At 31.7% G+C, this 14,895-nt stretch overlaps 1 long non-coding RNA gene across 3 annotated transcripts; it reads left to right on the forward strand.

Moving 5' to 3' along the window:
* Nucleotides 1–3,670: 3,670 nt before the first annotated feature.
* Nucleotides 3,671–14,656, forward strand: LOC148604023 (uncharacterized). 3 transcript variants are annotated; one of them, XR_015916284.1, is made up of 3 exons: nt 3,671–3,927; nt 4,886–7,777; nt 10,498–14,656. It is a non-coding gene; the product is annotated as an uncharacterized LOC148604023 (long non-coding RNA). The 3 variants fall into 3 exon arrangements; XR_015916283.1 differs by lacking the exon at nt 10,498–14,656 and adding an exon at nt 8,416–8,894; XR_015916282.1 differs by lacking the exon at nt 10,498–14,656 and having other exon boundaries at nt 4,886–8,894.
* Nucleotides 14,657–14,895: the final 239 nt, after the last annotated feature.

Genomic DNA, 14,895 nt, shown 5'->3' on the forward strand with positions numbered 1-14,895 from the left:
GTTGCTTATCATTTTGTTTCTATGTATGAAAATTGTATCTGACACATATTTGAGAAATATATTTGAGCGTACGTGTGGCTTCATTTTCGTGCCGGATTCTTCAAACTTTAATTGTCTTCCATTTGTCTTCATCGTGACCCGTGGACTTGGATGACGCTGTTTGTAAACATATGTCAAATTACATGTACTATGTTGTGAAATTTGTCGATAGATGCATGGGTTCGGTATACAGTGCCATTTTTTCATGATTTTATTTGTATTAGTGATGTTGTAGCACGAGAAATACGTTATGTCTGTTATCTAATAGTTGCTGTCGCTTCATGTGAAGAAGTTATATTTAGACTGCATGTGTGCGAAATATATCTCTTCCGGACATATGCATTAGGAACTTGGTTTATCAAGTTGCAATTATAGGACATAACAACATACGTAGATTGGGAAGTTTTGGTCGTTACTCCACTTATCATTCTAATTTAAGACTTTATCATACTGCATTCGATATTCACTTTGGTTGCCAAGGAGGCCTTACTTGTTAAATCACAAGCGACCAGGTCTGTACAATTATTCATCTCCACCATATATCCTGTTCATTCAAATTGGTGACAACGATCTCTCGTTTAATCCAGTAAATGAGGTGGTCAACAGTTTCATTGCTTTTGCTTTTTTTTTTAGCTAAACCAATGACTACATACATGCAAAGGGACATTAAATGTTGAAAAATGAAATGAAAGTTAAAACGAGATCTTAGACAATTTTTTATTATGTACGACTAAACTGTTGAATACAGAAATGAATGTTGTAAAAGGAAATGAATGTTGAAATGAGATATTTTACCCCTCCCGTGTCATTCCCAACTCTATCCGACCGTATTAGGCGAATAAGAAAACGAATGTTGAAAAAAGAAATGAATAATATATCTGACCCCCCTTTCGAGTCCATTGCGATCATTTCAACCCTGTCCGACATAATATGGCGAAAAAAGGAAATGAATGTTAACATAATATCTTCGACTCCTCAGAAGTCGATTGCGACCTTTCCCAACTATGTCGACCAAGAAGGGCAAAAACAATAGGAAATGAATGTTGAAAAAAAGAAATTAATTTTAAAATTAGTCTGACTTCGCCCGAATCGATTGCGATCATTTCCAACTCTGTGCGACCTAAAATGGTGAATAAGGAAATTAATGTTGAAACACGATCTCTGACCCCTGTCTAGTCGATTGCGACCATTTCCAACTCCATTGGAGAATAGAGAAATTAATGTTGAAATGAGTTCTTGGTCCTTCCCGAACCCCCCTCACAATCCTTCCTCGAAAGATGCTTAATGATTTGTTAGAACTTTAAAATACTTCATTTGTAAAAAACACCATTTGGATGTTTTCTATGATAATTTTCAATTCTGTATTCGAATGTTGAAAAAAGGAAAAGGAGAAAACTTGAACTCTGGCTTTTTTTATAGAGTTATTTCTGTTTTGCTAATAACCACAATATTGGCTGATGGGCTGTGTTTCATACATTAAGAATATCTGGTTTATTTCATTGTCCAGAAAAAAAAAATACAAATATAAAGATATCAGTGACATGATGACATGGCAAACATCAAAATTTGCTGGAATAATATAATTAACTGATAAAATCAGAAAAAAATCACTCTGCACTTTCTATATTTACCCACACCCCCCTCCCCTCAAAATCGTATCAATGAAGTTAAAAATCATATATGCACAAATCAAACACAAAAATATATTTTCCTTGTCACTCAAAGTCTATGGGCATTTAGTTTAAGGGTTTTATTTCTATATGTGATTAATGGATTTTCCAATAAAGGCAAAAGTAAGGAAATGCTTATATCAGAGGAAAATATATTTTTACTTCACTTCGTGTTGAGGTTTTCTCAATGTTTGGATTAGCAAAGTTCCCGAAACATTTCTCTATGTTTATGCAATATCTGCACAAAAAATATCTATCTAAAGTAAACCGTATTTGCGTATAAAAGCAAGTTTGGGAGGGCTGCCTCCACCAGACAGAAGAGGAACAGTCTACAAACAATTTATAGTAAAATGAATTATTTTTCTTTGTTTGTGTATTGATTCTAATTCTAAATTCTAAAGCCTCATATCTTGACCTACACTTAGAAATTGATGGTAAAGGAAAACTATTGACCAAACTTTACGACAAACGTGATGACTTTTCATTCAGAATTGTCAACTTTCCTTGCATCTATGGCAACATCCCTTCAGCTCCTGCGTATGGAGTGTTCATATAACATCTCATACGTTATGCCAGAGTTGGTCGAAACTACGCAGACGTTTTGTATCGCGCTATAACTCTAATAAATAGTCTTCTGGAACATTGTTATGTTGCTACCAGATTGTAAACATCTTTCTCTGTATATTTGGAAGACGATTTGGAATTATTTCTTACAAAGTATGAGGAATCTCTACCAAGAACTATATATTTGTATCTAGGTGTACCATCTTTTTTTTGAAAAAAAAAAAAAAAACAAAAAAACAAGGATATATAATGTTTTTAAGTCGGGATTTTAACTGAGTATGGGGCATAGAAGTATACAGTGTTGAAAAATCATAGGTTTTAATGCTATTGTATTCAGATAATAGTCTTAAACTGATTGTCTCCAAAAGATCTTATGAATTTTTCAGGATCCACATTAAAATAATACCACTACGGGAGTAACAAGTGTTGTGGTAGGACTGTGGACCCTCTTAGACAGTTGTGAGTATAGAAGTTAAAAGTTTTGAAAGAGGTTTGGTGGTACATTTTGCAGATCCAGCTATGAAACGTTGTGTGTATGGATTCTTGTGAAGTTTAGGAATCCAGTACATAGACGGTAAATCACAATCATCGTCCTTGGTAGAGAGACCAAAAGAGGATAGCACATATTCATGGTTTTCCACAATCTCTTCTTTGGAGAGAGTGGTAGCAGTGTAGGTCTTATCACTGCTATTGTTTTCTACGTCTACCTCTGATAATAAACATTGGCTATCAAACGTTTTTTATAACGTATCTCCTTATCATTACTTCTGAGTCTATCTGATGGTGGATTTGTTCTAAACTGTCGTTTAGCGTCTGCTTATACATTATCTCTCTAGCGTGTCTTAAGCTTGTTTCTGTATTATTTAATCTAACAGTCTGAAATATATCTAACATATACCGCAATTGTAACGTGGGTGGCACAAATTTCATTTAAAACGTACTCAAAAGAACATATTTATGTCTATTTGGTATAAAATATGTTATTAGTAATGTTCTGGTTATATTATTTCAAATGAGTGTCACAAACTATAACTTGTTTACATATATATTAACTATCAATAATGTAATTAACAACTACAGTATGTAATGTAATTCTTCGTAAAACGAATTAAGTAACACAGCAACGTTCAACTTTAAGAATACTGCCTTCAATATGGTAAGATTTAATATTGTTTTTGAAAGGTTTTAGACTGCACTGCACCTTGGCTTTGAGTCATGGTTTAAAAACAACCAATATCTTGCGATATGTTTAAATTTCTTACCTTGTATGTAATAATTAGTTAGCAAGAGATGATTAGTGGTTATTTCCAATGAAAAACACTTTTTTATTGAAAAGAATAGTAATTTATTTATCAAATATAATCTATAAGTATATTTATCATCATGAACGTTTGTGTTTGAAACAATATACAGGACCATTTAACGACAAAATGCTCATTTCATTTTTTTTACTTTTAGATCAAAGAAATGAACTTTAATCGGTCGTTACTTGGTAGAGGTTATGTAGGCGTGGCAACAGTATGATTGGTCAAGGAAAAATCCAATACGCCTAACTAACAGAGGTTCAATCTTAAAAGGACCATATTCAATTAAGCGGATAACAGGAAAATATTACTAGACCTACACTTACCATCATAACTTCCACACTGATGTAGTAAGTATACTATTTGATTAACATATTTTATTACACGACTGGATGTTGAAGTTATCTGTTTTATTATATAGGTTGCAGTGATTTGCAGAATGTTCTCAGTGAAAAACAAAATCTAAAATTCACACTGTGTAATTAATTCATTAATTTTATACTCGCACTTTCTCACGTCAACATGTCACAAATATCAATCCGCCGCTCACCCAATTTTAAATTCATGTTGAAAATAGCAACGATTAATATGATAATAATTGGTTATCGTTAATTACCAGAATATGATCATTCGTGCCAACAACGAATTAAGATTTAACTAGTGCACAGAGTAATTTCCGCACATTCGTTACATCTAGGCGTTCTTCGGCATTCCTGATCATAATTTGGTTATTAAAGAATCAAAAATATTTAAAACAAAACTGTTGCAATACCTGGTTATCGATCTTTTTGAAAATTGTAGAGCTGTTAATAATTAAATTCATGCAAGGAGATCAAAGATAATCCTATCAAAAACATTAAAGAATTAGTCATTTGAAGTATTTTTAATGCGCCAATACTGTAAACTGTAAACAATATCGATTGTAAACAGTATGTTTCAAAAGAAAATGAACATATTGCATATTGTTAAGAAAATAGAAGTATTTAAAATAACTATTATTTTTTTTCGTCATGTGTGTTTTTTTTTAATTATTATTAAAGAATGCAGTATATTTGATAGTTAATTTAGAAATGTAAATGTGAATGCTGAAGTATAGACTTCCAAATATGTTTTACATGTTTCATATTAAAAAAACATATGTGAACACTGTTCAATTAGGTGCCTTTTAAAGTTAAAATATATAAATGATCGGTTATCTATCGAAGTAGTTAAAGTACTTAATCAATACCGTTGTGGAGTGAAATATTTTTTAAGAATATTCTAAGAAACAAAAAACGTATTTACACTGTGAATAACTTTTATTTTTAGATTGGTTGTTTGAGGAACAGGAAATTTGGAACTTATTAAAGATAAGTTATTGCTAATTAAACAGTTTTATTACAGTTGTTAATGCACTCATACACAATCGTCATATATAGTACCAAGACCGATCTATGCAACTAAGTTTACGATCAATTATTAAGTTAAGTTAATAGTTTCAGATCATTTGTTCAATTGTCAAACAGTTTCTGTAAAAATAGCGGCGGCATATATGAATTGCATTGAAAACTAAGAAAATATTAAATGGTGGGAAACTCAAACAGAAATTTATTCATCCCAATGTAGTTGAAAGGCCGGCTTGGAATTGGATAAACACTTTTGTAGTATAATTTATTCTATTTGAAATTGAAGAATGAGTTTTTAGAATTTATAATTCCTTCTTTTCATTCGTCTCAAAGAAATTTAAAATAAAAAAAGAGTTACCGACATCCTGCAAACGAAATCTGGCACTAGTTTTTGATCTATCACAGATCAGTCAATAATCACCCATTAACCAGAGAAATTGTTTCGCTGATAGGTTTAGAGTCATATATAAACATATTATTAATAATTATAAGTTATTCGGCTAATAAAGATAAATCATGATTGACAAATATACAATAGCGATCCCTTCTACCTACTCTTGAAATCTGTCACAATCTGTCAGACAAAAAAAAAAGGTTCATGACAGCAAATAGAACAAAATTCCTTACAGAGTCTGACCGATCCTGACAGAAACTGTCCTGGGTCACGACAAAGAAAAACGAAAAGCTGTTCTAAACTGTCATACCACTGGACAGTTATTGATACTAGTTCAGTCTATGTTAGAACAGGAAGTCTGGTTAACAAATTGTGGACACAGTACTAAATAGTTGAATTTTTTTGTCTGATGTAATTTGGACTATTTTAATACTTAAAAGCAATACATCATTAACATTAATATTGAATTATTTCGACCTGTTGTCTGATGGTTTGATATAGCTATCATGTGGGTGACTATGACATATATATTCTAGTCAAAATACTTTAGATATGACATTTTCTTGCAAAATGTATGGGTGTGAGCATTTTTCAATTTTCAAAAGGGTCTTATCTCATTGTAAAAGTGTTCAATGTAAGTATCATGCTGGTAATTGGAACATATTTGTGACAGTCAAAATTCTAAAAATACATATGTTTGCAAAATGTATGTGTACGAGCACTTTTAATTTTCATAAGGGTCTACAATTATTTAATAAAATGTTACTTTGTTTTAAGTTTAACTAATATGTGGGTGACTACAACACATATATTTCAGTCAAAACTCTATAAGAATGGCATTTTCTTGTAAAATGCATGAGTGCAAGCACTTATAATTTCCATTACGTCTAAAAGAATTGAATATAATGGTTTATTTATTTTTTTTTGATTTCACTATCATGTGGGTGCTCATGACTGCGACACATACATTTCAGTCATAATTCTTTACAAATTACACTTTTTTCTTGCAAATTGTACGAGTATGAACACTTTTATTCCCGATAAAGCTCTTACATATATAAAACATATGGGGCTAAACACTTTAAATTTTAATAAGAGTATACAATTATTGTATGAAATGTCAATCTTATTTTCATTTGGTTGCGTGTGACACATATACTTCAGTCCAAATTACTATACATTCGACATTTTCATGCAAAACATTTGTAATTTCCATAAGTCGAAGCTCATTGGATAAAATGTCAATGTTTTATTGTACCTTTTATATAGGTGACTGACATTTATATACTGCAATAACAATTATAATAATTGACATGTTTTTGCAGAATCTTTGAGTGCGAGCACTTATGATTTCAATAAGGATCTTAAACAATGTATTTGTTTTAAATAACACTATCATTTGGATGACTGTGACAAATATATATTCCAGTCAGAATTATTTTAATTTGACATTTTGTTTTGCAAATATATGAGTGCAAACACTTTCAAGTGACATAGCGCCTGGTACGGTAGACATGGCAAGGGTCGTACCAATATCGTCTGTTAGTACTGGATGTTGTACATTAATTGAAAAATAGGGTATCAGCTAACTAGAATAAGTTAAAATATAACAAAGCTTCCTTCTCACCATACCCTTTGAAAATATGTCAGAAACTATTCTAATCAACGCAATTTAGAAGTTGAATATTATTGGCTAGGTGATGTTATACAGATTGACAGATTGATGTCAAACATAACAGTTTCTAATTAGAGAGTTCCAAGACCCATGACAGATTACGACATAGTTTATTTAAACCCCCGACATATTCTGGCAAGGTGTGTCGCGATTTAGAACAGTTTCTGACTGTTTAGAACTTTTCAATGAGAACAAACTCTCACAGAATCGAAGAGTGGTAAGAAATGTGCCAACTGTATATAGTATGTACGAAATTAGTCTATGTTATGGAGTGCTTTGCTCTTATTCGATTTCGAATATGTCATAAATTTATTTTTATTGCAGATTTGTCATTTATTAGGGAAAACAAATATGACAAGAAGACACGCGACCAAAAATAACGACAGCGCTGTTAATAGTAAAAGTGTAGAATAAAACAAAATCCACAAAAATGAAAAAAAAGTGTTATTGTGTTCGAAGCGGGTTTAGTAATTCCTTCTACATCGTGATGGGCCTAAATGAATACGCATTCATGAAATTCCTTACGGAGGTGAAGCCAGAAAGCGCAATGTTGAATGTGTGGACAAGAAGTTTAATTTAGTAATTCATCAATTGAGAAAGATTTAATGTGCGAGCCTCGAAGCTGTCCAGCAGAAACTATCGTATACTGCATTTTTGTTTTGCATGTGTCACGTGTTATTACTCGATCAATATCACAATGAAGATGATAGAGAAATATAAATGTTTACCATCTTAACAATGCTAAGGTAAGCCTTACAAAAAATTATCATATTCGTTTTTTATTTTTGTACTAACAACATGCGGCTATTATTGCAACATATATTTCTGAATATTTATTTAATTCTTGGCAACAATTTAAGACATGGTTGGAGACAAATTTCTATTTAAACTAAGAGCTTACAGTTAAAAGTTCGCAATTTCATAAGCCTTTTCTTTAACTTATCCTTTGTCGATATCAATTTGTTTTGTTTCGGGAGATATTTATTTGATTTGATGTAATATTAAGCAATTTGCTTTATATTGGATTGTAAGATTGTAAAAAAAACACATACAACCCTATCACTATCTAATTTACGTTTAAAACTTTGTATGGCGTAAAATTTAGGACCTGGATGTAATTACATGGTAACTTTCTGTATAACAACTCGGTTTAAGTTTGACCTTTTACCTTTTAAACTTTTTGCGGATATATCAACCACATGGGCTTTATCTAATTTGCACTTTTTTATTTGAATTTCATATCTTAAAATATAATTTTAGATCTGGATGACACCATGATCATCATTTTGTAAATATGTTGACATTTAATAAGTGTATCCATCTACACCTCGAACAATGATTTGTTCAAGTTGTTACAGTTTTCCTCCTCTTTTGTCTACTGTAGACTTGACTTTATATGAGCGGTGGGTGTTACTAAAAAGCAGAGGACGCTTACCATACCGGTGCACCTGGTGCATGCTTCCAGTTTTTATGTATGAAGTCCGAGTTGCCCATTTACTTTTGTTACTTTGTATGTATTATTTTCGTTATATAATGTTTTCGTTGTGTCTGTCTGTTTTCCATGTCTGGTCTTTGTCCCTAGATTACATTCATTTTATTTACGCCAGACTATTGATTAATATCTCATGTACATTTTTACATTTAAGATGAGACTTATTGTTTTTAAATATTAAGATAATTATATTTTATCATTCGTAGTATTTTAAGACCAAGACAATACGATCTTTATGTTTGATGTTTTTGTTTAGATAGTAACCATACATAACATCGCAATATTTCATTTGGAATGTTTTGTTTGTTCATTGTCGTTGTCCGTTATATGTAAACTTTGCGTTACTCCTTCCAGTAAATGGTCTTAATATTTCTTTTCTTTAGAATCTTTCTACCGGTTTACGAAATCGATATCTTACAACCTGAACAACGTCAAATTTCTGTTTGATGCCATAGTTTCATTGTTTACGTTGCTCATTATTGTTAAATATTCCATCGCAAAATATATGTTAGAAGCATTTTTAGACAGAGTGACCCCAGTCCTTATTTGACAAAGCTGTATATTTTGATTTCAGCTTAAAAAATTGTTATTGGCTGAATAAAGTATAAGAAAGTTTAAGATTTATGCCATATTGTTTGATACGATTTAAACTCAACTTCATTTTAGGCAGTTTGTTTCTTGTACTTGATGTTTTATTAATGTGTTTGTCCCATGCATTATAGGAAAGTAGAACAGTCAATTTCTCTGCGTCGTTTGTTTAGACCTTAACTTTAAATTTGACGACAGTTAACATTTCAGTTCTAAAATATATGACACAAGAGACGATTTTGATATCTTTTTTTATTTGCAGTGATATACCCTGAATTTGGTGTTGTTAAAATATACCAGAAATAGAAACAACTATTCTTTTTATTCAGCTATTGTTTGCTTGAGGGTCAGGCATTTAAAAAAGTTTATAGAAATAAAATACAACTCACACATTTCCTGAAAAAAAGTTATATTTCTCTGATTTCAAAATCTTATTGTGAAATATTCTTACCTGACAAGGAGATATATGTATTCATATTAGCAATATCATCAATATATCTTCCGTGCTGATTCCATTGCTGAATTTACCAAATTTGCCATGGCAATTTGCCATTTTGCATTGCAATTTACAAGGAAACAACTTAGTGGGGAGGTTAAGCGCGCAATACATATGGTTCAGTCCACGATTTTTATCAGAAATGACTGTACCAAATCAGGGCAATTGAAGTTTTTTCTTAGATATTGCCATATGTTAAACATATATCCGTTTGCCTAGAATTGATCAGTTGAGCAATTTTGTTCTTACCCTTTTTCTCACAAGTGCTGAAAAGTTATTTAAGTGTATGATCTCTAGAAGTGATGTACTTGTGAATGAACAATTACCTCAAATTTGAATTAAAAGTTTCAACCATATATCAGTTGCAAACATTGAAGTTATGCATGCAAGTTATATGACGGATTTCACACACTGATGACAGTTATTTATGCTGAATTAAATTAATAAAATGATAATACGTAACTTCACCCTAATCAAAGAAACTGCAAAATATTTCCAGAAAGGTGATTCACACTTCGAAATATACATGATTGTATGACATGAGTCTTTTAAGATATAATAAACGTTGAAATGACATTTTGATCGTATATTTGTATCGAGTTAATATGTATCATACCAAAAAAAAAAGCTCTAAATATTCCCACAACCATCTTGAAAGTTGTCTCAAATATATTACGATATGAGTACATCGCGTAGAAGAAATAATGTTAAGAAGTTGGTATTGTAACTTTGATTATTTTCCACCTTCTTTGTTTAAATAAAAGAACTGATAATACAAGCAATTTTTAAATACATGCATATTTTTACCAATTACAATTACCTGTATATGTTTGAACCAATTATTAAATGGATTTCATATCTCAAGTGTTTTTTTTTTTTTTTATTTGCAGATATAAAGACGACATTTCTAGATGTTTTGCAGTCATCGGAATAATGCAGCTTTTATGAATAAAGTCAAACAATGTTTTTTTCTAAGTAGAAATCGGGGAAACCACGATTACTAACTTCAATGTTCCCATGGTTTTACTATTGGTTCTTCCCCTCAGTTAGGCTTATTTTAGTTAATACTTATTTTTTTTTCTGGATATTTATTTTTCCCGTTGCAAAGAGCTAAATGTAATTGTAGAATATCACGTTAAAGTCATGAATGCGTGAAATGGGGAGGATTGTGATCATGCTTAAGTACTTTAAGCCCGCCGTATTTATTGAGCCTGCCCCAAGTCAGGAATTTCAGGGCCACTGTACATATTGCTTCGTTTTCACTGTCAGTTTACTTTTATGTTGCTGGAGTCGATAGGGGCAACCGTTTGCTCTACCCATGTATATTATTGTTTTGGGCTAGCTGCAATATAACCCATGGTTCGAAAGTTTGCTCCTCATTCACTAAAGACGAATAGATGGCTTTGAGCTGACATTTATCCCTCCCCATGGAGTCGTTCTCTCTTTTACGCATTCACTGTATTCTGCGTTTTCAGACTAAAAACTGAGAAATAATATACACAGAATATCTTAAATTCAACAAACTCAACAAAACCATTACAGAACAAAAAAAATAAACCTTAAACTAACAAACCAAAAACCACAGAAATAACAAACAAATTATCAATAACAAAAAATAAAACCGGCAAAACCAAACAACATAAAACAACCTAGACCGTATAAAAAAGTGGGGGCAATCCTCAGATTTGGTCAGTTATACGGAGGTATGGAACAGTCTTTAAAACCGACACAACAGTTCCATAATAATTTTATATAAAGAGTTTGATCACAATGAGAAATGATTTTATAAGTTTAGTGTGTCCTTCGATGTATTTATTGTATCAATTGTCACAAACAAATACTGAAATTGACGGAGTATCGCCATAGGTTATTGTGTATATGTAGAAAGACGGTTGATACAATCGATTTACCATTCTCTAATGATTACATCCAGTTTGCCCTTTTGCCGGGAATTTTCATCTTTCTGATGGTACACGAATGTGATGGGCTACACTAAACATCTAAAAATCAGGCTTACGTAATCTCGTGAATATCACTTCTTTACAACATTTATAGCCGACCCAATAATTTTACGACAGTTGAAGTGTGGCTTTTTCCACTACAAGAACAAATTTAAGTAATTTGTCAAGGTCGCCCTGAACATGAACTACTCCTTAAAAACGCTCCCATTGTGTTCCAATATTATTGTAAACGGGGCAGAAAATCCTCATTCAATTTAGAGTGATGTCTGCACGTTGCAGTATATTACTTCCTATATGTATATCTCATTATTTGTCTCTTGACTTTTATATCATTTGTTCTGCTTTGGACTGTTAAGATAGACCTTTTATGCTTACCAATCGTTTACCTACATTTAGTGCAATAAACTGAAGATTTAAAAATCTTTGAGGCTCTGATCTAAAGCGTTTAGTGCCAGGGTTATTGTACATGTAATGTACCGTTTTTGTGTTGGTTAAAATGTCATATAGATGAACGTCCGGGAGTATCATTGTGATTTGTACTTAAATGACTTACATTACACATAGAAAAAAAAAGATGAATAAATGAACATTCAATCAATGTTAAGGGCATTGTGAAACATTAACAAATACAATGTGCAGACCGAACGTTTTCATATATAAGTTGAACTAAAACAATTGAATTGAATTGAAAAGACGTGGAGAATCTATAAAGTGTTATTTGCACTTTGACCAACGAAATATTATCTTTTCAATAAATTTAATTATTTGCATTGATGAAGAATTATTCCTTCTGAATTGTTATTATATTAAGATAAAAAAAACCGTCTCCTTAAACACCCTGGGTTAGAGACTCACATATTTCCAAATCTTCAGTTGAAATACAATGAAGAATATCCGAAATGTAAGCAATGAAATGCTAAGGATAAAGGATCAATTATAAATTTAATCAAAACGGGATCAATTTGAAAGTCAAGATACTAAGATGAAATAAAAAACATGGCGAAATGCATAACTAACAACAAACTGGAAAGTAAAAGGAATGAGTAACCTATATTCTATTAATAAATATGCATTTGGGCCTAAAGCTTTGTAGGATATAAACCTTATTTATCTTTAGGAGTTATTAATGTCAAAGAAGGCCATGACAAATCACATGAATTTGTTCATATCTCATTGTTTGTAAATAGTTTGTAAAGTATTGATATTTTCGCAATTATGTTAAATGCTGCACAAATATTAGTGTGATATTAACAAAATGGAAACTCCATTGTTATAGCGGTAATCCGGTAATCAAAAGAATACAACCCAGGGACAAAGACCAGACATGGAAAACAGACATACACAAAGTAACTAAAATCATATATACAAAGTAACAAAAGCAAATGAGCAACTCGGACTCCACTAAAACCTGGGAGCATGGATCAGGTGCAACGGTGTGGGTAAGCGTCTTCTGATTTTCTAGAAACACCTGCCCAGTTGCTCATAAAAGTCAAGTCCGGGGTAGTCGAACGAGAAAAGGGAAACCATGACACGTTGAACAAATCAGTTTTCAAGGCGCAGATGGATACACCTAACGGTCGACGAGTTCACGATGACGACCATAAAACTTCTGTAGTGATGATTTCAATCTTGTAGCTATAAAGCCCTGTCATGAAGTTTATGTATTAGAATTTTAACGCGATTAAAAAAAATCTGCATGGTTACGGCAAGCTCTGAGATAACCTAAACGTTTTGATATGCTCAATACGCAGGTGCTGACGGGATGTTGCCACATATGAAAGGAAAGTTGACAATTCTGAATTGAAAGTCACGATTGTCGTAAAGCGTAGGTCAAGATAAAAGGCTGTAGTATCTTATATATCAAGCTCTTTGGGGTAGATGCAATACATCAAATCCCCGAATTTAGGATTGTTTAAATATAATACTTCGCCTATATAACGCAAACTCATGTTCAAGGATCTAGTTAAACTATATTCTTTCTTCAGATCAGATCAGCTATAAAGTCAGCTCCATGAGACTGAAGGAATAGGTCAAATCATCATAGAAGTTACGTGTATTTATCGTATCGATTTTGATAAAGGGTCTCTTACTCTATAACGGTCTGCAAATGAATAAACAAAAAACAAAGATATATGTCAATCACCTGTCAGTTATAAAGTTGATGGTTTGAACGAATTAAAAAAAAAATGTGCTAAGAGTAAATAGCATTCAGAGCAAAATTTTAACGCACGAAGAACAAGTACAAAGGTGTTTGCAGCCCGGACCAAAACATTATGTTTACGAACCGCTAACGATCTAGACGTATTGACAACTGATAGGAAACAAATTGAACAATTTCATAGCGAATACACAACGACTCTTACTAAATAATGTATGAATTTATTACTTTTAATGAATAAGTGAATACATTAAAGAAAATTGCAGGTCTTACTGTTGTTCAATGTTGATATTTCTTCTTTAATTAGAGCTAATCCGAAAACAAAAAAAAAATGTGCTACAAGAAGATAGTTTTACTTATTGATATTACTTAATTAACAACCCATATTGCTACATGTGTGGTTAATTCTTCATTACTTAGTGTAATGACTTAATTACGGGAGTTTTCTCATTGATATTTGGGGTAAAAATGTTTCAAACTTTTCAAAATAAAACTCTTAAAAATATCTACATCAATGTTAAAAACAAACCAGTATATATCATATCTACAGTTGATAAGATCATAGTGTGTCAGCAAAACCTACCCGTGCACTGAATACGTAGAAAAAAATATATCAAAACTACCCAACTGAGATGAAAAATGTCAGTTCAAGGCCACTTATGGGTCTTCATTGAATGAAGAGGTCCATTTACCAAAAAAAAAACAAAAAACAAAAAACAAAAACGTAATTGTTAAATAATTAACTATTGAATATCAATTGTGTATAAAATATAAGTTTTTGTACATGTAATGTACTGTTTTATGATTAAAAAGTCATATTGCTGAACACCCGGTAGTATCAATGTGATTAGTACTTGAATGATGCTCATCAATGATGTACTTTTTTTTTTGAATTGTTATACAATCACAATAAATAACCAGATTACGATATATTAGTATGAACATATATGCTATAAATTTAATATTATTAAACCGAAAACGTCCTGCTGTTTTTCAACTATTAGTTAAATCTTACCAAACTATTATACTCCAGTGCATATTGACCTTTTTCACAATAGTTAGGTTTCGTCCAATCACCAAAACTATCGATACCATTCGTTACAACTATAAAAATAACTAGTTGCCCCTGAAAGAATGCATATCGGGTTTATTCATACAATCGAATGTAT

The sequence above is a fragment of the Perna viridis genome, chromosome 11 (assembly GCF_037379345.1).
Source record: "Perna viridis isolate PV_CMFRI_1.1 ecotype Kerala chromosome 11, ASM3737934v1, whole genome shotgun sequence".
NCBI lineage: Eukaryota > Metazoa > Mollusca > Bivalvia > Mytilida > Mytilidae > Perna > Perna viridis.